General features: G+C 53.9%; 1 protein-coding gene across 3 annotated transcripts in view; it reads left to right on the top strand.

Annotated features, from left to right (window-relative positions):
- Positions 1-15495, top strand: part of KSR2 (kinase suppressor of ras 2) — a 266519-nt gene that overhangs the window by 237369 nt on the left and 13655 nt on the right. The gene's annotated exons all lie outside the window — the stretch shown is intronic.

The raw sequence follows: 15495 nt of genomic DNA, 5'->3' as shown, positions 1-15495 counted from the left end.
AAGAGGGGAAAATGAAATGGCAAAACTAAAAACTTCATAAGGTGACCAGGTGTCCCCAAAAAGAGTTACTCACACATGTGTCTTCCCACAGTGCCAGGTTTACGAGGGGAGACTCCCCAGTAAGCCAGTAGGGTCACACACAGGTTACACACAGAGAGCGGGAGCTTATGCAGTGGAAGCGGGCAAAGCAGGAGTCCGGGGTGAAGTCCCGGCCGCTGGCGGCATCCGCGGGTGAAGAGGCAGGTGTCGGTCTCAAGCCAGGGGCTGCAGTGGCGGGACAGTCTGGTGGAGTGGAGTCCGGCAGGGCTCCGAGTGTCGCGTGGCGGAGCTCTGAGTCCTTGTAGCCCCCCGGGGTGGAGGGCCCACCCATGTCAGTGTCCAGATGGAGCCCTTATGCGAGTGTCCAGACTCGTGGTTTGGGGACATTCCCGTTACACCCCATCACCTCAATCTTGACCTAGCACTTGACCTGACTGTCATGGCTGGCAGCAACGCCATACTGGATTGTCAAAGGCATTCAAACGTCCGCTCTGCTCTTGCTTTATACACCCGTATTAAAGAAATGTGGGGTAATTGAAAAATAGATCATCACAATAGTATATGAAGGATCAACTATGCACCTAGTATTATTCTAAGCACATTGGCTCTTCCCAGCTACCAGGCGAGGCTGGTCCTTCCGTAAGGGTGGAGTTGAGATGTGAACTCACGTCTGCTGCTGTCCAAGCCGGTTTACGCAAGTGCTTTAATGGCAAAGAGAATTTTCTGGTTGAATTGGATTCGAAGGTGACAGTGACTCAAGTTTAAAGTTGGGACTGCCACTGAGGTGTCCTGCAATCAGTCCCCCTCTACCCAACCCCGTCCTGGGGCTCGGCCCGCCTGCGGTCTCCGGGGAAGTGAGTTGAGAAGCCGAGCCCGCTCTCCCTGGCCCTCCAGTCATCTTCTCACTCGGGCAGAAACAAGTCTTGTCATCAGAAAGTTACTCTCGCTTTTAATCAAAAGATTCACCTCTGAGTCCTCTTCAAAAGAGGATTTGCTTTCTTCCCGGGGTTCAAAAGACCCAGAGGAGTGCCGAGTGGGGACTAGAACAAGCACCTTCAAAGGCGAGGGAGGGGTCACAGCGTCTTCAGAATTCCCCAGCGGAGGCCAGTCCCTCGGAGACGGTGATCAGCACGGTCCTTCGGGACTTGGAGGCGCAGATGAAGGGTTCTCAGTGGGCTTGTTTGGAAGAGCCTGTGGGCCATCGAGCACTGTCAAGCATCTCAATCACCTGGTCCAGCCGCTCTCCAGGCAACAAGGGCTGCCTCTGACGGTTTCTCAGAAGTGGAGATGCCGCGTGACGGCCCAGTGCATCACTGTTCTGTCCTGCTGATAAACCAGCTTCTCGGCTGTTGGTGCAGCCCTTCTCCTGCCTGGGCCCTGCTCTCTGGCCTCCCTGCCTCCCCTCCTGCTTGCAGTCTCGAAGCTGGTGCATCCCTGAGGGTTTTGGTTTTTATCACCAAGCTATAGAGTTAGAAATGGAAAGTGGGTGCCGTTCACAGGGCATCCAGAGGGAGGGGCCTCTACCAGACCTGGAATATGGCAAGGAAAGGCAGGGAAGGAGGGAGGAAGGGGCCAAGAGTTCAAGGTCTTCTATTGCTGTGTGACCTTAGCTAAGTGCTTAATCTTTCTAGTACTCAGTTTTGTTGTTTGTGAAATGATTACAACATACTTTAGCCTTAGCTGAATCATTTACCTCCTTGTTTGGGATTGGGTAACCTAAGCTGAACCTTTAGGGGTAGATGACCACCCATCCATCCACCCATCTATCCATGCATCTTCTTATCAGTTCGTTCATTCACCCACCCCCTTCACAGACCCATATACCCACCCACCAATCCTTCACACACTCTTCTATTCATTCATTCCATTCATTCTCTCATCCATCCACCCACCCATCCGTTCTTCCTGTCATCCATCTATCCAGCCTTTACCTACGCAACTACCCATCCATCCATCCATTCATCAGTTCATCCTTCCACCCTTCATCCATCCATTCATGTACCCACCACCCACTCAAGTAATCTAGCCATCTAGCTATTCGGCAAATAGTCGTTGAGAGCCTCTTCTCTATTAGGTACTGCTAGTTGCTTAGGATGAGTATTTGGGGCTGTTCTTCTGGGACGTAGTGGGGACAGATAGTGTGGGTCATACTTAAAGCCAGCCCCTTGGAGCGAAGCAAGGGGGCAGGGTAGGGTGGTCAGCATTGTTTGGGGGTCACTGGGTCAGAGCCCACACCAGGTACCCCTGTGGAAGCCTCCGGAGATGGAATGTCAGCAGACTGCACGTCTGTGCAAGTGGACTGTGGGTCCCGTTCCCAGATGTGAAAAGAAAAAGGACCACCCAAGGGAAAAACCAGGCTGCCAGGCTGCAAGAGTCAGACTCATCTTTGCCTTCATGTTTCCTTTCCTTGGTTCTGACTTTCACGGATGAGCATGGGAGCTGAGACCCTGGTAACAAGTGGAGGAGGAGAAGGGGGTCAGAGAGGGTCATCTTGGGCCGTGGAAGTGGGCGGAGAGGGTGCCAGTGCAGTAGGCACTGAGGTAGCTCAGCACATTTTCCAGAGGTTGGCAGTGGGGTGGGGGCTGCGGACCACAAAGGCAGGGCTGCTCACTGTCTACTTTCCACCCCATTAAGTCCCAACTCATAATAATTTATCAGCAGCAGGCTGGGGTTTACTTATTCATTATTTATAGAGAAAGTGTTTGCTAAGCAAATCCGTAGTTCAAACAAGATCATGGGGGGTAGATTTAACCCACTCCAGAAAACCGAGCAGAGTAAGAGCCTCAGCACTTTCTCTGACTGCGGGCAGATGGAGCAGCGGGCGAGGGCAGACCCCCAGGTAACAGTTCCCACCGTGCCACTCAGAAACCTGCCCCTCGCCTTCAAACAGTCTTTCTCCAAGAAACACGTCAACACGTGAATTTTGGGAGACACACACATCCCGTCTCTCCAGGTTCCGGGGAGTTTCGTCACTTGTCCAGGGCTCCCTGAATGGGAGCAACTGCGGTGGAGCAAGCGGGTGGGGCGCTCTGATGAAAAGCATGCCCCCCCGGAAACTGAATGCCTGGGTTCTGGTCTCAGAGGAAGAGGCAGGATCACCACGTGCTGGCTCCAGGGTTGGGTTTAAACCCCAAACCTCCATTTCCTCAATGTACAAGGAGGCCGCCTGTCCCCACCCCCACCCCCCAGTGTGGCTGAGATGATGTGCGGCTTCCCCACAGGTGGAGAGGACAGGGTGGGGACTGAGACGAGGTCAGGACCCTGGGTCGGGGCTGTGTAGGATGAATGGTCCAACTGGTCCTAACTTTTCTTACACACGTCCCAGCCCCAGGCCTGGGCACCGCCCAGAGCATCCCCTGGTTGTCGAGATGGCTGGGCCTTTGCTTGTCGGGCTCTCTGTGTCTTTGCCCTTGCAGCTGGGTGGGCAGAAACCAGAGTCCCTAAGGGGTTTGAGGAGGCCTGCGCAGGCAGGACTCACCAGGAAAACTCGGGAAGGAAGGGGTTCTCTTGGTGCCCGGAGTCAAGAGCTCCAGGGAGAACAAGAACCCCAAATGAACCTGAGTGGCGAGTTTTGTCCATCTCTGAGAGATCGGCACCAACCTCCATTTTGTCACTGCACCTTCTAAATTGGGTCTGAAAGAATGACAGGACTTTCCATTGAAACAGATTACCCAAGTCAGGCTTGGCGACTAATGGAAATATCCGTAATAGGATTACACGGTGTTTCCATCTTGCCCGTGAAGATGCAGCGTCGCCATATGACAACCTTTCGGGGCACAGAACCTGTGTTTTTAATCTCTCTGGACATTTATTTTCTGTTTTTAAATGATGGAGAGGTGAGGTCAATCCCCGGGGCGACCTGCTTTTCTATCTGTGAGAGGCAGGAGAAAGCTATTAACAACAACGTGAAATTGAATCTCACCCGGCTCGGGTGGCTGTTCGCTGCCGGTTCTTTAGAACCACGGGGCTGCCCAGTTACGTGCAAATGGAAGTGTCCGAGGGCCTTGGGAAGAGAACCTCGCCTCCTTTCGGGTTTCCCTGGTGAGGCTTACCGTAAAAGTTTGACCCCCGCCAGAGTATCTGATTTTGGCTTATTTCACTACTGTCCCTCTCTCTGTCCATTCTCTTCCTGAGACCTCAGTGATTTTGTACTGTGAGGCCCACCGATTAGCCAAGTCCTGTCTGTGTCCCAGGCACAGACCTTTCGCATGCTCTGTTAGTCAGGACAGGGTAGGCCTATGCCGCAGTGACAGACAAGCCTGGCGTCTCTGGGGCTCACTCAGAGCTTGTTTCTCACATCAGGTTTGCCACAGTTTGGGCGATGCTCCAGGGTAGCTGTCTTCTGTGCAGTTGCTCAGGGATCCAGGATATCCCAACCTTGGGGCTCTGCCTTATCATCACGTGGCCTCTGTGGTCACAGAGGAAGTCACGGGGGTCATTTTTCATTGGCCAGAACTGGTCACGTGGTGCTGCATAACCACAGAGAGACAGGGCCGTGGTGTCCTGTGGGCACGGGAGGGGGCGCTACAGAGCAGAGTTTGGTGAACACGTGGCTTTGTCACTTTCAAGCGTGGGTTTCCCGGTTTAATCCCCCCACACCCGTGAGGCAGGTTGTGGTTTGTACGCACGCGTCTGTTTTGAGCGGCTTGCCCGAAGGCTCATCGCTGGAGCATATCAGGGCTGGATCTGGCCCCCAGTGCTGCCTAACTCCAGAATCCGAGCTCTTTCCCACCCAGTGCTGCGCTCCGCCCTGTCGGCTCCCTCTCTCCATCATCTCCTTTTCTGTTTCCGCTCTAAAAGAGACCATCCCTTCCAGCACATTCCTCTGTCTCTAGATTTTCTCCATTCCTCTTAGAGTGACGAAGTGACAGTTCAAGTTCGTTCCCTTCCCAGTGTTCCCTCCACAGTCCTTCTGCCCACCCAACCTGCCCAGAATCCCCTGGGTGCTCTCATTTATCTACACAGCTTTGGGTGCAAAGGACAGTGTCCTTTGCTGCCAGGCTGTCAGAGGCCTGGGTGGTAGAAACTGCGGGAAATTCCTAACCTGGTCAACGAGGCTGTAAAATGAGGGATTTTTTCCTATTTCCCAGACCAGGGCTCTTCTGCAAATAAGTAAGACGGGAAGAACTGATTGGGGATTTTTGTGAACTTCCAGGGTTTTTTTCTTTTTTAAACAACTTTGTTGATAGATATAGAAATGATATAGACATACCATAAAATCTACTCATTTAGAATGTCCATAGATGCCCATATTTACGAATTTGTGCGATTATCACCAGCTGTAATTTCAGAACCTTTCATCACCTTAAGAAGGAACCCTCTACCCATGAACAGTCAGTCCCCAGCCTGCCTCCCCATCTGCCCCCAGCCCCTGGCAACCTCAGCTTCCAGACCTGAGACACAGACTCGATGTTTTCACCGGAGCGTTTCCAAGGCCAAGGAAAACGCAGACACACAGTGCTCTCTGAGGGGTGACAGAGGCTGTGACCAGTTCTGCACTTGGCATGACTGTCTCTGTACTGCTGTCCCCAGCTCCAGTCACCGAAAACACACCCATAGATAGACATAGATGTACATATTAATGCAAAGACACCCCAAGGGTGCTCATACATGTAGCATGTACATGTGCACGCAAACACACTGCATCCATGCACACATGCAGCACACCTATTTCCTCACATGTATACATGCATGTCCATGTGTACATAAACATGCGCACAGAGAGACACTTGCATTCATAGAAACAAGGATTCAAACATGCGTGTCCATATACACAGCCGTCATGCCTGTGGCTTTCTGTCCAGCTACAGTGACCTTCTGTGTGGGGTAGGAGGTCAGATGACTTCCCCCCCATGTGGCCCTGTCCAAGCCAGTGGTCTGTAAGGAAGGTGTTTGAAAGCAATTTGGGGTTTGCCTCACTGGGGCGAACATTTGTCCGGCTAATGTGGTACCCAGGGCCTGCTCGAGGCTTTGTTATGGTATGTGCAGGAATTTAGACAGAATCGTGGAGAGGAAGAGGCAGGAGACTTAGAAACATGTAAGTCATATGACATAGATTGACGGTGCTTCCACGTTAGTGCTGTGGCGTGTCTGGCTTGGATGTGTCCTGCACTGGGGCCCGTCTCCTGCTGGGTGGCAGCGGGCAGCCCGGCCTGTCCCCACTGTTGTGTAACACAGGACTGCAGACAAATTCATGGCCGCATCCGCACTGGGCCCAGCTGTCTGTCCTCCTCCCTCTTCAGTGCAGCTCAGTCCCAAGCAGGGCTCTGTCCCTGCACCTGTGACATTTATGGGCACTTTCCTGTGTCCCGCCTGCCTCACCCAACAGTCGGTGTCCCCACACCTAGCACAGTGCCTGGTAGGGTAGGGGTTCCGGGAGTGCCGGCTTGATGCAAGCATGGATGGCACATGGCTGAATGAAACGAGTGAGTGAATGAATGAATGAATGAATACCTGAGTGAATAGAAAATCCACCTGGCCTTGACCACACCCAACTCCCAATCCAGAGGAAAAGGGTGCAAAGGTGGACAGCTCTTTCTAGTTCCAGCAGTACAATTTGGTGGCCCGCCTCAGTTTCTTGGAACACAGGTCAGCAAACATTGTTCTGCAGAGGGCCAGACAGTGAACATTTTTGGCTCCCTATGCGGTCTCTGTCACAGCCCCTCCACGGTGGCCCTCAACCCTCTGCAGGCAACACGCAAACAGAGGCTGTGGCTGTGCGCCTGTGAAATGCTATTTGTGGACACAGAAATTTGAATTTCATATCATTTTCACCTCATCAAGTGTCATTCTTCTTTTGAATTAGTTTAGCTTTTATCTGAAGGTGCAAAAACCCGTCTTAACTCACGGGCTGTACAAAAGCAGGCAGCGGGCTGGATGTGGCCCGTGGCCATAGTTTGCAAGGCCCGTCTTGGATGCCTGGCTCTAGCGGGCCCGTGTCTATGTGCACACCCTTCCGAATTCCCTGCGAAAGAGTGTGGACAATGGGCTGGCTGGGTGTGTGCTGGGGTGGCCCAGCGCCAGAGGCCTGCTCCAAAAGGAGGGAGGCAGTGGAAAGGCCGGGGGCGTGGGGCACACCGGAGCCACATCCTGCCTCCACGTCCTGGCTGGAAAGGGGCCTGGGCAGGGCAGGTCACTCCCTCTGGCCTTTGCTTCACTGGAGGATGGGAGGCTCCCCGCCAGGGCAGGGCCTGTCTCAGGAGCTTGGAAAGCGTTGGCTGCCTCGTCCCCGAGCCCCTGTTCTATCCACTTCCCCGAGAGGCCGTGGATCTTACCGGCTGAGAACAAGACACTGGTATCAGATAGACAGAGGGCGGAATGTCGGTTCTGCTCCCTCTGTCTTAGCTGCATGAGCTTAGCAAATGACACGGTGTCCCCAAGTCTCGGTTTCCCCCTCTGTGAAGGACACCTCCTCGATGGGGCTGGGTTTGGGCATACAGCTAAATGAGGTCCTTCATGTAAAACCCTCAGCAGAGTGGTCGTGGGCACGTGGTATTCATTGTTCTTAGGAAGCAGCGTGGTTCCGTGGCTGCAAACGTGACACTTATCCTCCTTACACAGGTCTGGTACAAGCCAGGCCGGGCTCCTCGGGGCAGACCTGGGCTAGTTCCATCATCCTTCTGCGTTTTGTTTTCCCCGTGTCTTCCGTGAAGGAGTTGGACCTGAACTCTTGAAATTTCTGTACCTTTCCTCTTTCGGCATGGCCAGGGAGGTTCCGTGCTCAGGTGCATGCCCAGCATCCCCTAGGAAGGCAGGACTCTCCCCTCCCCCTCGCATTCCCCTCTGCCCTTCCCCCACTCCCATCTCATCATTTCCACTCAGCCTCTGGGGCCCTTCCCAACTGGCCCACGGGTGGGAAGGACGCAGCCATTTGCGGTTACGAGCTCCACGGATCTGTCTGCCCCTTCTCCTCTTACCAGCCACACAGTTACTTAAAAAATCGATAGGAAGTTGTCATCCTCAACAGGGACTGAGCTTTTCCAGGGAGAGGGTTGCTGTTGGAAGCGGTCACTTGCTGTGTGCCCAGAACATGCTAACCCCCATGCAGAAGGCGGAGCAGACGTTGCTTCCTGCCCTCAAAGAGTCACAGCGAGAGAACCGTCTGAGCAGGTCTGCGCTGCTCGGGGTGGGGATTCGGCTCAGACCGCGCTTCCTCGTCGCGGTGTGTCGCCAGCTCCGTGTTGCCCACACTGTCTGCAGCATGAATGTGCCTGCTCTCATTTCAGTCTGACTCAGAGGCGCTTTTCTCTTCCCTTTCTTTTTCTCGTTTTCTAAAAGTAACACGCGCTTATGGAAGAAAAATTAGAAAATAGAGATAAGCAACAAGAAAAAAAAAACCTTGTAAATCTCCTAATCCCACTACTTGGACTAGTTCTGCTAACACCTTCAGAGTCGATCCCCTCCGGATTTTTAATGCATATGAATTAGGTAGTATGTATATATATACTTTTGTAAAGATAGTAATTCAGTGTGCAGCTAAGCCTTTTTTTTTAATGTGGTTCTGGCCAGGGAGCAAAAAGAATTGATATGTGTCGACAGCCAACCCTGGAGGGCAGGGCCGGTTTGGTGTTTGGAAGCCACGTGGTGCCTGGAGCTGGGAAGCGTCTGGAAGCTTCATTGCTGCGGAGCTGGGGTCTGTCTCCTGGCTCGTTTCCTGTGCTCAGCCGTTAGGGGAGAGAGACCTGCTTGTGGCAAAACCCAGCTCTTCCAGCTGCAGTGGACGAGAGGAAGGAGGGAGGTGGGAGGAGTCATTCGTGTCTCTGTCCACTTGTTCCAGGAGCTTTCTTTCCCTGAGCACCTCCCTGGGCCCGGCTGCCTATGCACCGCCCAGGGGCTTGTCCACCCCCCTGGGATGCTCTTGGCCTCTTCAGCTCGCCTTGCTGCTCTCTGAGCAACAGCTAGGAATCCCCAGACAGAAGCAGCTCACGGACAACGAGGCCATTGTGGACTGTCTCTGAACTTGGAGGGTGGAAGGAGAGGCCTAACACTGGGGGAGGGGTCCTCAGCTCTGCTCGAAGGACAAGCAAGGGAGGTCACGCCCGTCTGAGATGGGCTTGACCAGTTTCTCCTTGGCCAAACCCTCTTTTCCCAAGGGTCTTATGAAATTCTAGAAAGATGAGATGACCTAAGACCTGGACTCAAATCCTGACCCTGTGGCCTGCTGCCTGGGCCCCTGGGTAGGTTACCTGAGCTTCTTGCACGTGGATTTCCCCCCATGTACCGGGCACCTCCTCTCTAGGAAGGCTGGCATTCATAGTTCTCCCCTGAGAGCCTTGTGCCGAGAGCTCTGAACAGAGGAGAGAGTCTCGTTCGGTGCTAGTATCTAACACCTTCCTAACCCTTATTCGCTAAACTTTTTTTTTTTAAACAAAAAGTGGAGGCCTCAACCTCAGATTATGGGGCAGGCCACAAGACCAGCTTGGATTTAATTTTGGTTTTGAATGTGTTTGTTTGTGTTATGTTTGTCTTTGCATTTATTCGGGGCTACGGATTCTGGCTTTCCACCTGGTAGTGATAGAAAGTAACGACCGAAACTTTAGTAAACTTCCACTTGTTTTTCAAAGGCAGTGCAATCTAAGATAAACCAGCAGCAAGAGACAAATAACACGAGGTGACCGATGTGGCAAACATCCCACGGCGGCTCCGGAATGATGGCAGTATGAGGGCTGCTGAGTGAGATGCTGAGAGAATGTGCTACAGAGCTGGGGAGGAGCCTGTCCCGGATGCCTTTGGGCAGGGTCAGGAAGAGCAGGCCTCGGGTGGTGGCTGGGTCCTGCAATGTGACAAGAGGCAGAGGACCAGCCAGGCTACCGTTTCCTGGAAGTTCTTCCCCCCGGTGAGCTGGAGGCCTGCACCTCCCCCGCTTGACTGCCTGGGCTCTGGAACCCTCCCTCCCGTGCAAAGCCCAGACCAGGGAGGGCAGAATGTCACCAGATGCCCAGACGTGTGGGTCACAGCCAGCAACAGGAGCACCCCTAATGGGAAAAACCCCATCTCAGTCCTTCAAATGCCCAGAGTGGCCAACCCTTGGCCTCTGCACTTAGCAAAATCAGATCTAGCTGTGGAGAGAAGACTCCAGTAAGACTGAGAGTCGAAGCTCCCTTTCCCCTCCCCGCTGCCCAGAGCTTTGCAGCGCTGTCAGGTTGAAGGAGGGCAGGGGGTGCACCTTTGCAAACACTAAGCCCCCCTCTCCTGGGCAGCCAGGCTCCTGCTTTGCATATTTCTGTGCCCAGCAGGCTGCCGTCATCTTTCCCCGCGCCTGGGACCCGAGCCTCCCCGCACCAGCCCCTTTCCTTAATGAACCCTATAACTCTTCATTTCCCGGACGCACGTCGGGTTAAGCAGGTGGCAAACAGCTGGCATTTCTCACTGGCTTTCTGGCGCTTCCCATTTTTACAGGCCGCTAACCTGGCACTTTTTATTATAAAGCCCTGGAGTCCCGGGGTTTAATATCTTCAGTGTTAGATTCATGAACGACTTGGAGGTTCAAGATCGCCTGCAGCGGGAATTGGATGCGGCCTGCACCCTGCTGCCTGGAATGGGATCTGTTTGCTCAAGGGAGGAGAGGGGGGAGAAGAGCGGAAGGCAGTTAGGTGGGGTTTTGAGGTTTTAAAGGTGGGGAACGCCTGGAAGTCTGGCGAGGGGACTAGGGGTGGTCAGGCCCTTCCGACAGGACCCGGTGTTTCTAAAATAACATCTGACGTTGCGACCAGCTGCCCTGCGAGCCAGGGTCAGGCAGAGCTGCAAAGTCCGTTTCGCCATGTAAGGCCACGTTTCCACTGGTTCTGAGGGCCAGGGTGTGGGACATATTGGGATACCATTATTCAGCCAACTACCCCCCCACCCAACCACAGTTTAAAATGTGGGTGCTGTAAGTATCCTCATAGTGAGTCTGCAAGGGCAAGGGGTACAGGGTGGGGGGGCAGTGCTGGGCTGAGAGCCAGTCTGTCGTCAGAGGCGGTTGCTTCCCCCCAATCCCAGCCCACGCACTCCCCCCGCCACACCCCCCCCCCCCCCCCCCCCGCCATTCACACCAGCCTGGGCTGGGCGGGGTGGTGAGGAGTTCAGAGGAGGGAAAGCAAGTGTCCGCCACTTGCTTCCAGAGTTCTGTCCCAGCCACTGTCTCAGCAGAATGAGTCAGTTTGGACAGAGGCCCTGGGAGATAAACCTTCTGGATGGTTTTATGTCATTGTTTCTGACAGCATCCTTAAGGCTGGTTTACAACAAATGTCTTGCCCTTGCTGCGCCATCTCAGCCAAAAGGCTCCCTGTGTCACCCAGGATGCAGAGTTGAAAGATGGCCTTCCAGGAGGGGCCCCGGGGCCAGGGCTGGGAGGGGTGGTGACCTGCAGACGGGACAAGAAATTCCCAGTCCTCGCTCCTCTTCTTGGAGAAACACGTTCTTTGTTGCAGAGAGGGACACTGAGAGGGAGGGACGGACGGAGGGAGTACGTGTGTGTGCGTGCACATGGCTTCTGCCCCGGGAGCGAGAGAGCTACTGAATAGATCCTTGAGTCGCTGAAACACCTTCCCCTGACCTCCAGGCTGAGGCTGGCGGGCCTCATCCATCCTCGTTGCCATAGGGGGTGTTCACAGTGACGTTACAGCTGCCATTTCCTGGGGGCCTGCGACATGCCAGGGTCTCAGAGAACGGCGAGAAGCAAGGATGGCGGTTAAGAGCGTCATCAGCTCTGGAGCCAGGCGACCTGGCTTCCAGCAGCAGCTCCGCCTCGCTGCCCTGAGCCTAGGTTTCCTTGTCTGTAAAACGGAGCCGATCCCAGACGTCATTTGACCCTTACGCCATCCATTAGAATATGTGCTGTTTGTTTTATGTAGTACCTGGAAACACAGTGGCCGTGAAACTGACCTGTACTGAATGCAAGACATTCTCATTTCGGAGATGTTTAAAGGCAAGGAAATATATATATATATATATATATATCTTGCAATTACTTGCAGTATGAATACTCACTTCGTACTTCATGAGGCTCTATTGTCACTGTCATCCTCATGTCACAGATGAGGAAACTGAGGTCAAAGTCACTTCCCGATATCACCCAGCACATAGGGAACGGTAGCGTCAGGGTGTGGGCTCACTTGGCTGTGTGTCACTTCAGTGGCCTGAGAATCATGTCCAATAATTGGGCACCCACACTGCGGAGGAGAAGATGAGAAAGGCCAGGAGCAGGCTGACCTCGGCTGTGTGTCTGTGAGCAGGTTCTCCCTGCTCTGAGTCTCCCTGCCCTCACCTGTGAGACAGGTGAGAATGGGGACCCCGTGGGGTCCCTGGGCGGGTTCGTGGAGGTGAGATAAGTCTCACGCATGTGCTCAGTAAACTTGCATCCCCTCCTCCCCTTACGTCCCTGCTGTCTACCTGCAAGTGGCTTTGAGGCACCTGCAGGAGGCAGACATCCCAGGCTCAGAGCAGTTGCCGTGGACACCTGAACTGACTTGGCCGGACGATCCAGGCCTCAGCCACCCAGGACACCTGCCTAACCTGCACCTGCGGAGAGCCCAGCCCTGGCCCTGCACCTGCCGTCCGACTCAGCCCCTGATAAACACCTGGCAGGCACCGCCTGGCCCAGGGCTCCTGACTCCCCTGTAGGCGCTGCGCCTACACTGGGGACCGCGAGGAGTGTAGAATGGGTACCTAGGGTGTCCATATTGGCCTAGATTAACTGTTAAATTTCAACTTCGTGTATAGATTTTTCATGATTAGCTTGCTGATTTTTTAAGTAAATTTTTTTGGGGGGGAAGGATAGCATAGCTGCCAGAGTGTGCAGACCCTCGGAGCCCAGCCTGGTGAATCTCCACTAAATGCACCTCCACATAACAAGCACCCAAACCCAACCGCAGGACGTGACCTCCTGCCCTTTCCAGCCGCAGCAGCCCCCGAGGGTCACCGCCAGGCTGGCTTGTGGCACGTGGATGAGTTGTGTCTCCTTCTGCTCTTTGTATCGATTCAGTCTGAGTCTCGTGTGTCTGGCTGCTTCCGCTCTCCATGTTGATGAACTTCATGTTCTTTTTTCTTTTTCTGCAGTCAGCAAAGGTTCATTCATTACACAGTACAGTGTGAGAGCAGTGTTTTGTTCCATGGCTACCGCACAACCGATCCATTTTCAGTGGATGGCCATGGGGGTTGGTTCCAGCTTGGGGCCCTTACGAAGAGGTTGCTATTAGCATTCTGGAACTTTCTAGTACATGTCTGTGGGTGAATATGAGTGTGCATGCCTGTTGGGTGTATGCTTAGTGGATGAACTGCTGGTCGTGGGTTGTTCGTATGTTTCACACAGGTGTACCAAGCTGTGGTCATATGTACCATGTACATCCCACCAGTCGGTGGTGCTCGAGATGCCTTAGGGTAGAGAGAAGCAAAGACGTGGGCAGTTGCTGACGGAAATGAGGGCGCAGGCCCAGGCGGGGGAAGATGGGGATGGACACTGAAGCCTGGGGCTTGAACGCGGTTTTCCTGAGCGGGGGGCCTGGGAGTCCGGGGCCTGTTGCAATTGTCTGCTCTGCCGTCTGCGGTGCGGATGGTGTTTTCTCGGCTCCGGCCTGTCACAAGTGTAGGTGGCTGTTCAAGAACGGAGTATGCAGGGGAGGGAATCCACCCACAGTCCCCGCCATCTGAGTATTTAAATGTCAACATGGTTAATTGGCTGCGCAGCCCACCCCACCTCCAGCTGTCCCCCAGCAGCCACAGCGTGCACACGGCCTGGGTCTCCGAGGGGGGGCAGCCTTGAGTCATCCTGGCTGCCACCTGCAGAGGTGCTGGGCGACTGAGACAGGTGAGTCAGCCTCCTCATGAGTCAGCTGCCCCCTGGAGTCTCACCTGAAGCAGGTGAAGAAGTGCCTGTTCATCAAAGATCATGGGCTAGCTAGCATTTTGGGTGGGTGAATGGATGGATGGAGAAACAATAGATGCCATGTGTGTGTAAGTATTTAATTTATATGCATTTGCACAAGTGTGTGTATGTATGTGTGTGTGTGTTGATCATTTCCCCCCTCACAGTAGCCAGCATGTCCTGAGCACACACTCTGTGTTAGACATGAAGAGACGCCTGCACCTTTACATACCTGATTTCACGTGACTCTCTTAGGAAGCCCAGAGAGCAGGAACTATTGACTGTGTTTATTAAAGGTGAAGTCGAGGCTCGGAGGGGTTAACTCACCTGCCTGGGGTCACACAGCCAGTAGCTGACAAGCCCGGATCCTCCCCCCGAGAGTCTAACTCTAGGTGTCTGTTCTCCTGACGCCGTGTTACACTTCCCACCAGGTGCCAGGCACGGTACCCAGCCCCATTTCTTTTTCTGTCCTCCCGCTGACTCTGTGAGGTAGGTATTCTTAGTTCCCTTTAATAGATGAGGAAACCGAGGGCCAGAGAGGTCAAGTGACCCACACAAAGACACACAGCAAGTAAGGGGCAGAGCTGGGATTCAAACTGAAACCCTCTGATGCCAGAGTCCTAATTTCCACCCTGCTATTGCAGCCAAGTCTAGCACACAGCAAGGACTCAGTAAATATTAACACTAAAGGAGTGAATAAAGCGCCTGCGGTATTTCAGCAGTCATGTCATGGGTGAAAGAAAAATTCACGCCCGTATTTCAACGTAGATGGAAAATTAGCTTTCCTGCTGTCCTCCCCGCTTCTTGCAGCCAGCTTTGGATGCGATGAGCTGGACGTGGAGTTAGGGGCTGGGCGTGCTCTGACGAGACTAGAAGTTCGTTCACTCGTTCATTCAGTGCAGCGAGCGCCTGGTGTGCGCGCGCCAGGTGTTGGGCCCACCCCGAGGGGAAGGACAGACGAGCATGCCAGCAACTGAGTGAGCGTGAGAAGGTGTCCATGTCACTGCAGAATGTCCCTTTTCATCTTGTCGTTCATCCTAAACCACTGGTCCTGGAAATGAACTCAATGAGGCTGAAAATAGTTTGAAAAACCCTCTCTCTAGACAGGCGTCTGGTTTGGGGGGAGTGCTAGGGGTGTTTACACACTTCTGTCTAAAGGCCCGAATGCATCATTTGCTGATGGTAATTAGTACACATCAGCTACCGCCTTGCTGGTCTTTCATCACTGTCCCCACAAACCACGGCTCCTGGCAAGTGGGAGCAGCTGGGACAAGTGGCCGGCAGAGTGGTGTCTGAGTGGTGTCTGAGGACTCCATACGGTGTCGGTTCGTGCACAGTTTTCCAACCTGAGACCCTGGGAGAGAGGGGCTGTGGCTGGATTCTGCGGGTGTCTTTGATGGCTGGCCGGCAGTGGGGGGGTGCTGGCGATGGGGAAGAGCACGAAGGACGCAGAAGAACTTGCTCCCAGACCCACATCCCGGAACTGGACCTGTCCCAGGCTTGCTATCCCATAGGGCTGGTAGGGGCGGGGCCACGAGTCCACCCTATTACACGTCACTTCTAATAACTATGTGCGTCACCCTCGTGTTAACAGTGACCAATTTCTCCCGGCC

This window comes from Phyllostomus discolor, chromosome 13 (genome assembly GCF_004126475.2).
Source record: "Phyllostomus discolor isolate MPI-MPIP mPhyDis1 chromosome 13, mPhyDis1.pri.v3, whole genome shotgun sequence".
NCBI classification, from domain to species: domain Eukaryota; kingdom Metazoa; phylum Chordata; class Mammalia; order Chiroptera; family Phyllostomidae; genus Phyllostomus; species Phyllostomus discolor.
This window is presented reverse-complemented; position numbering and strand designations above follow the sequence as displayed.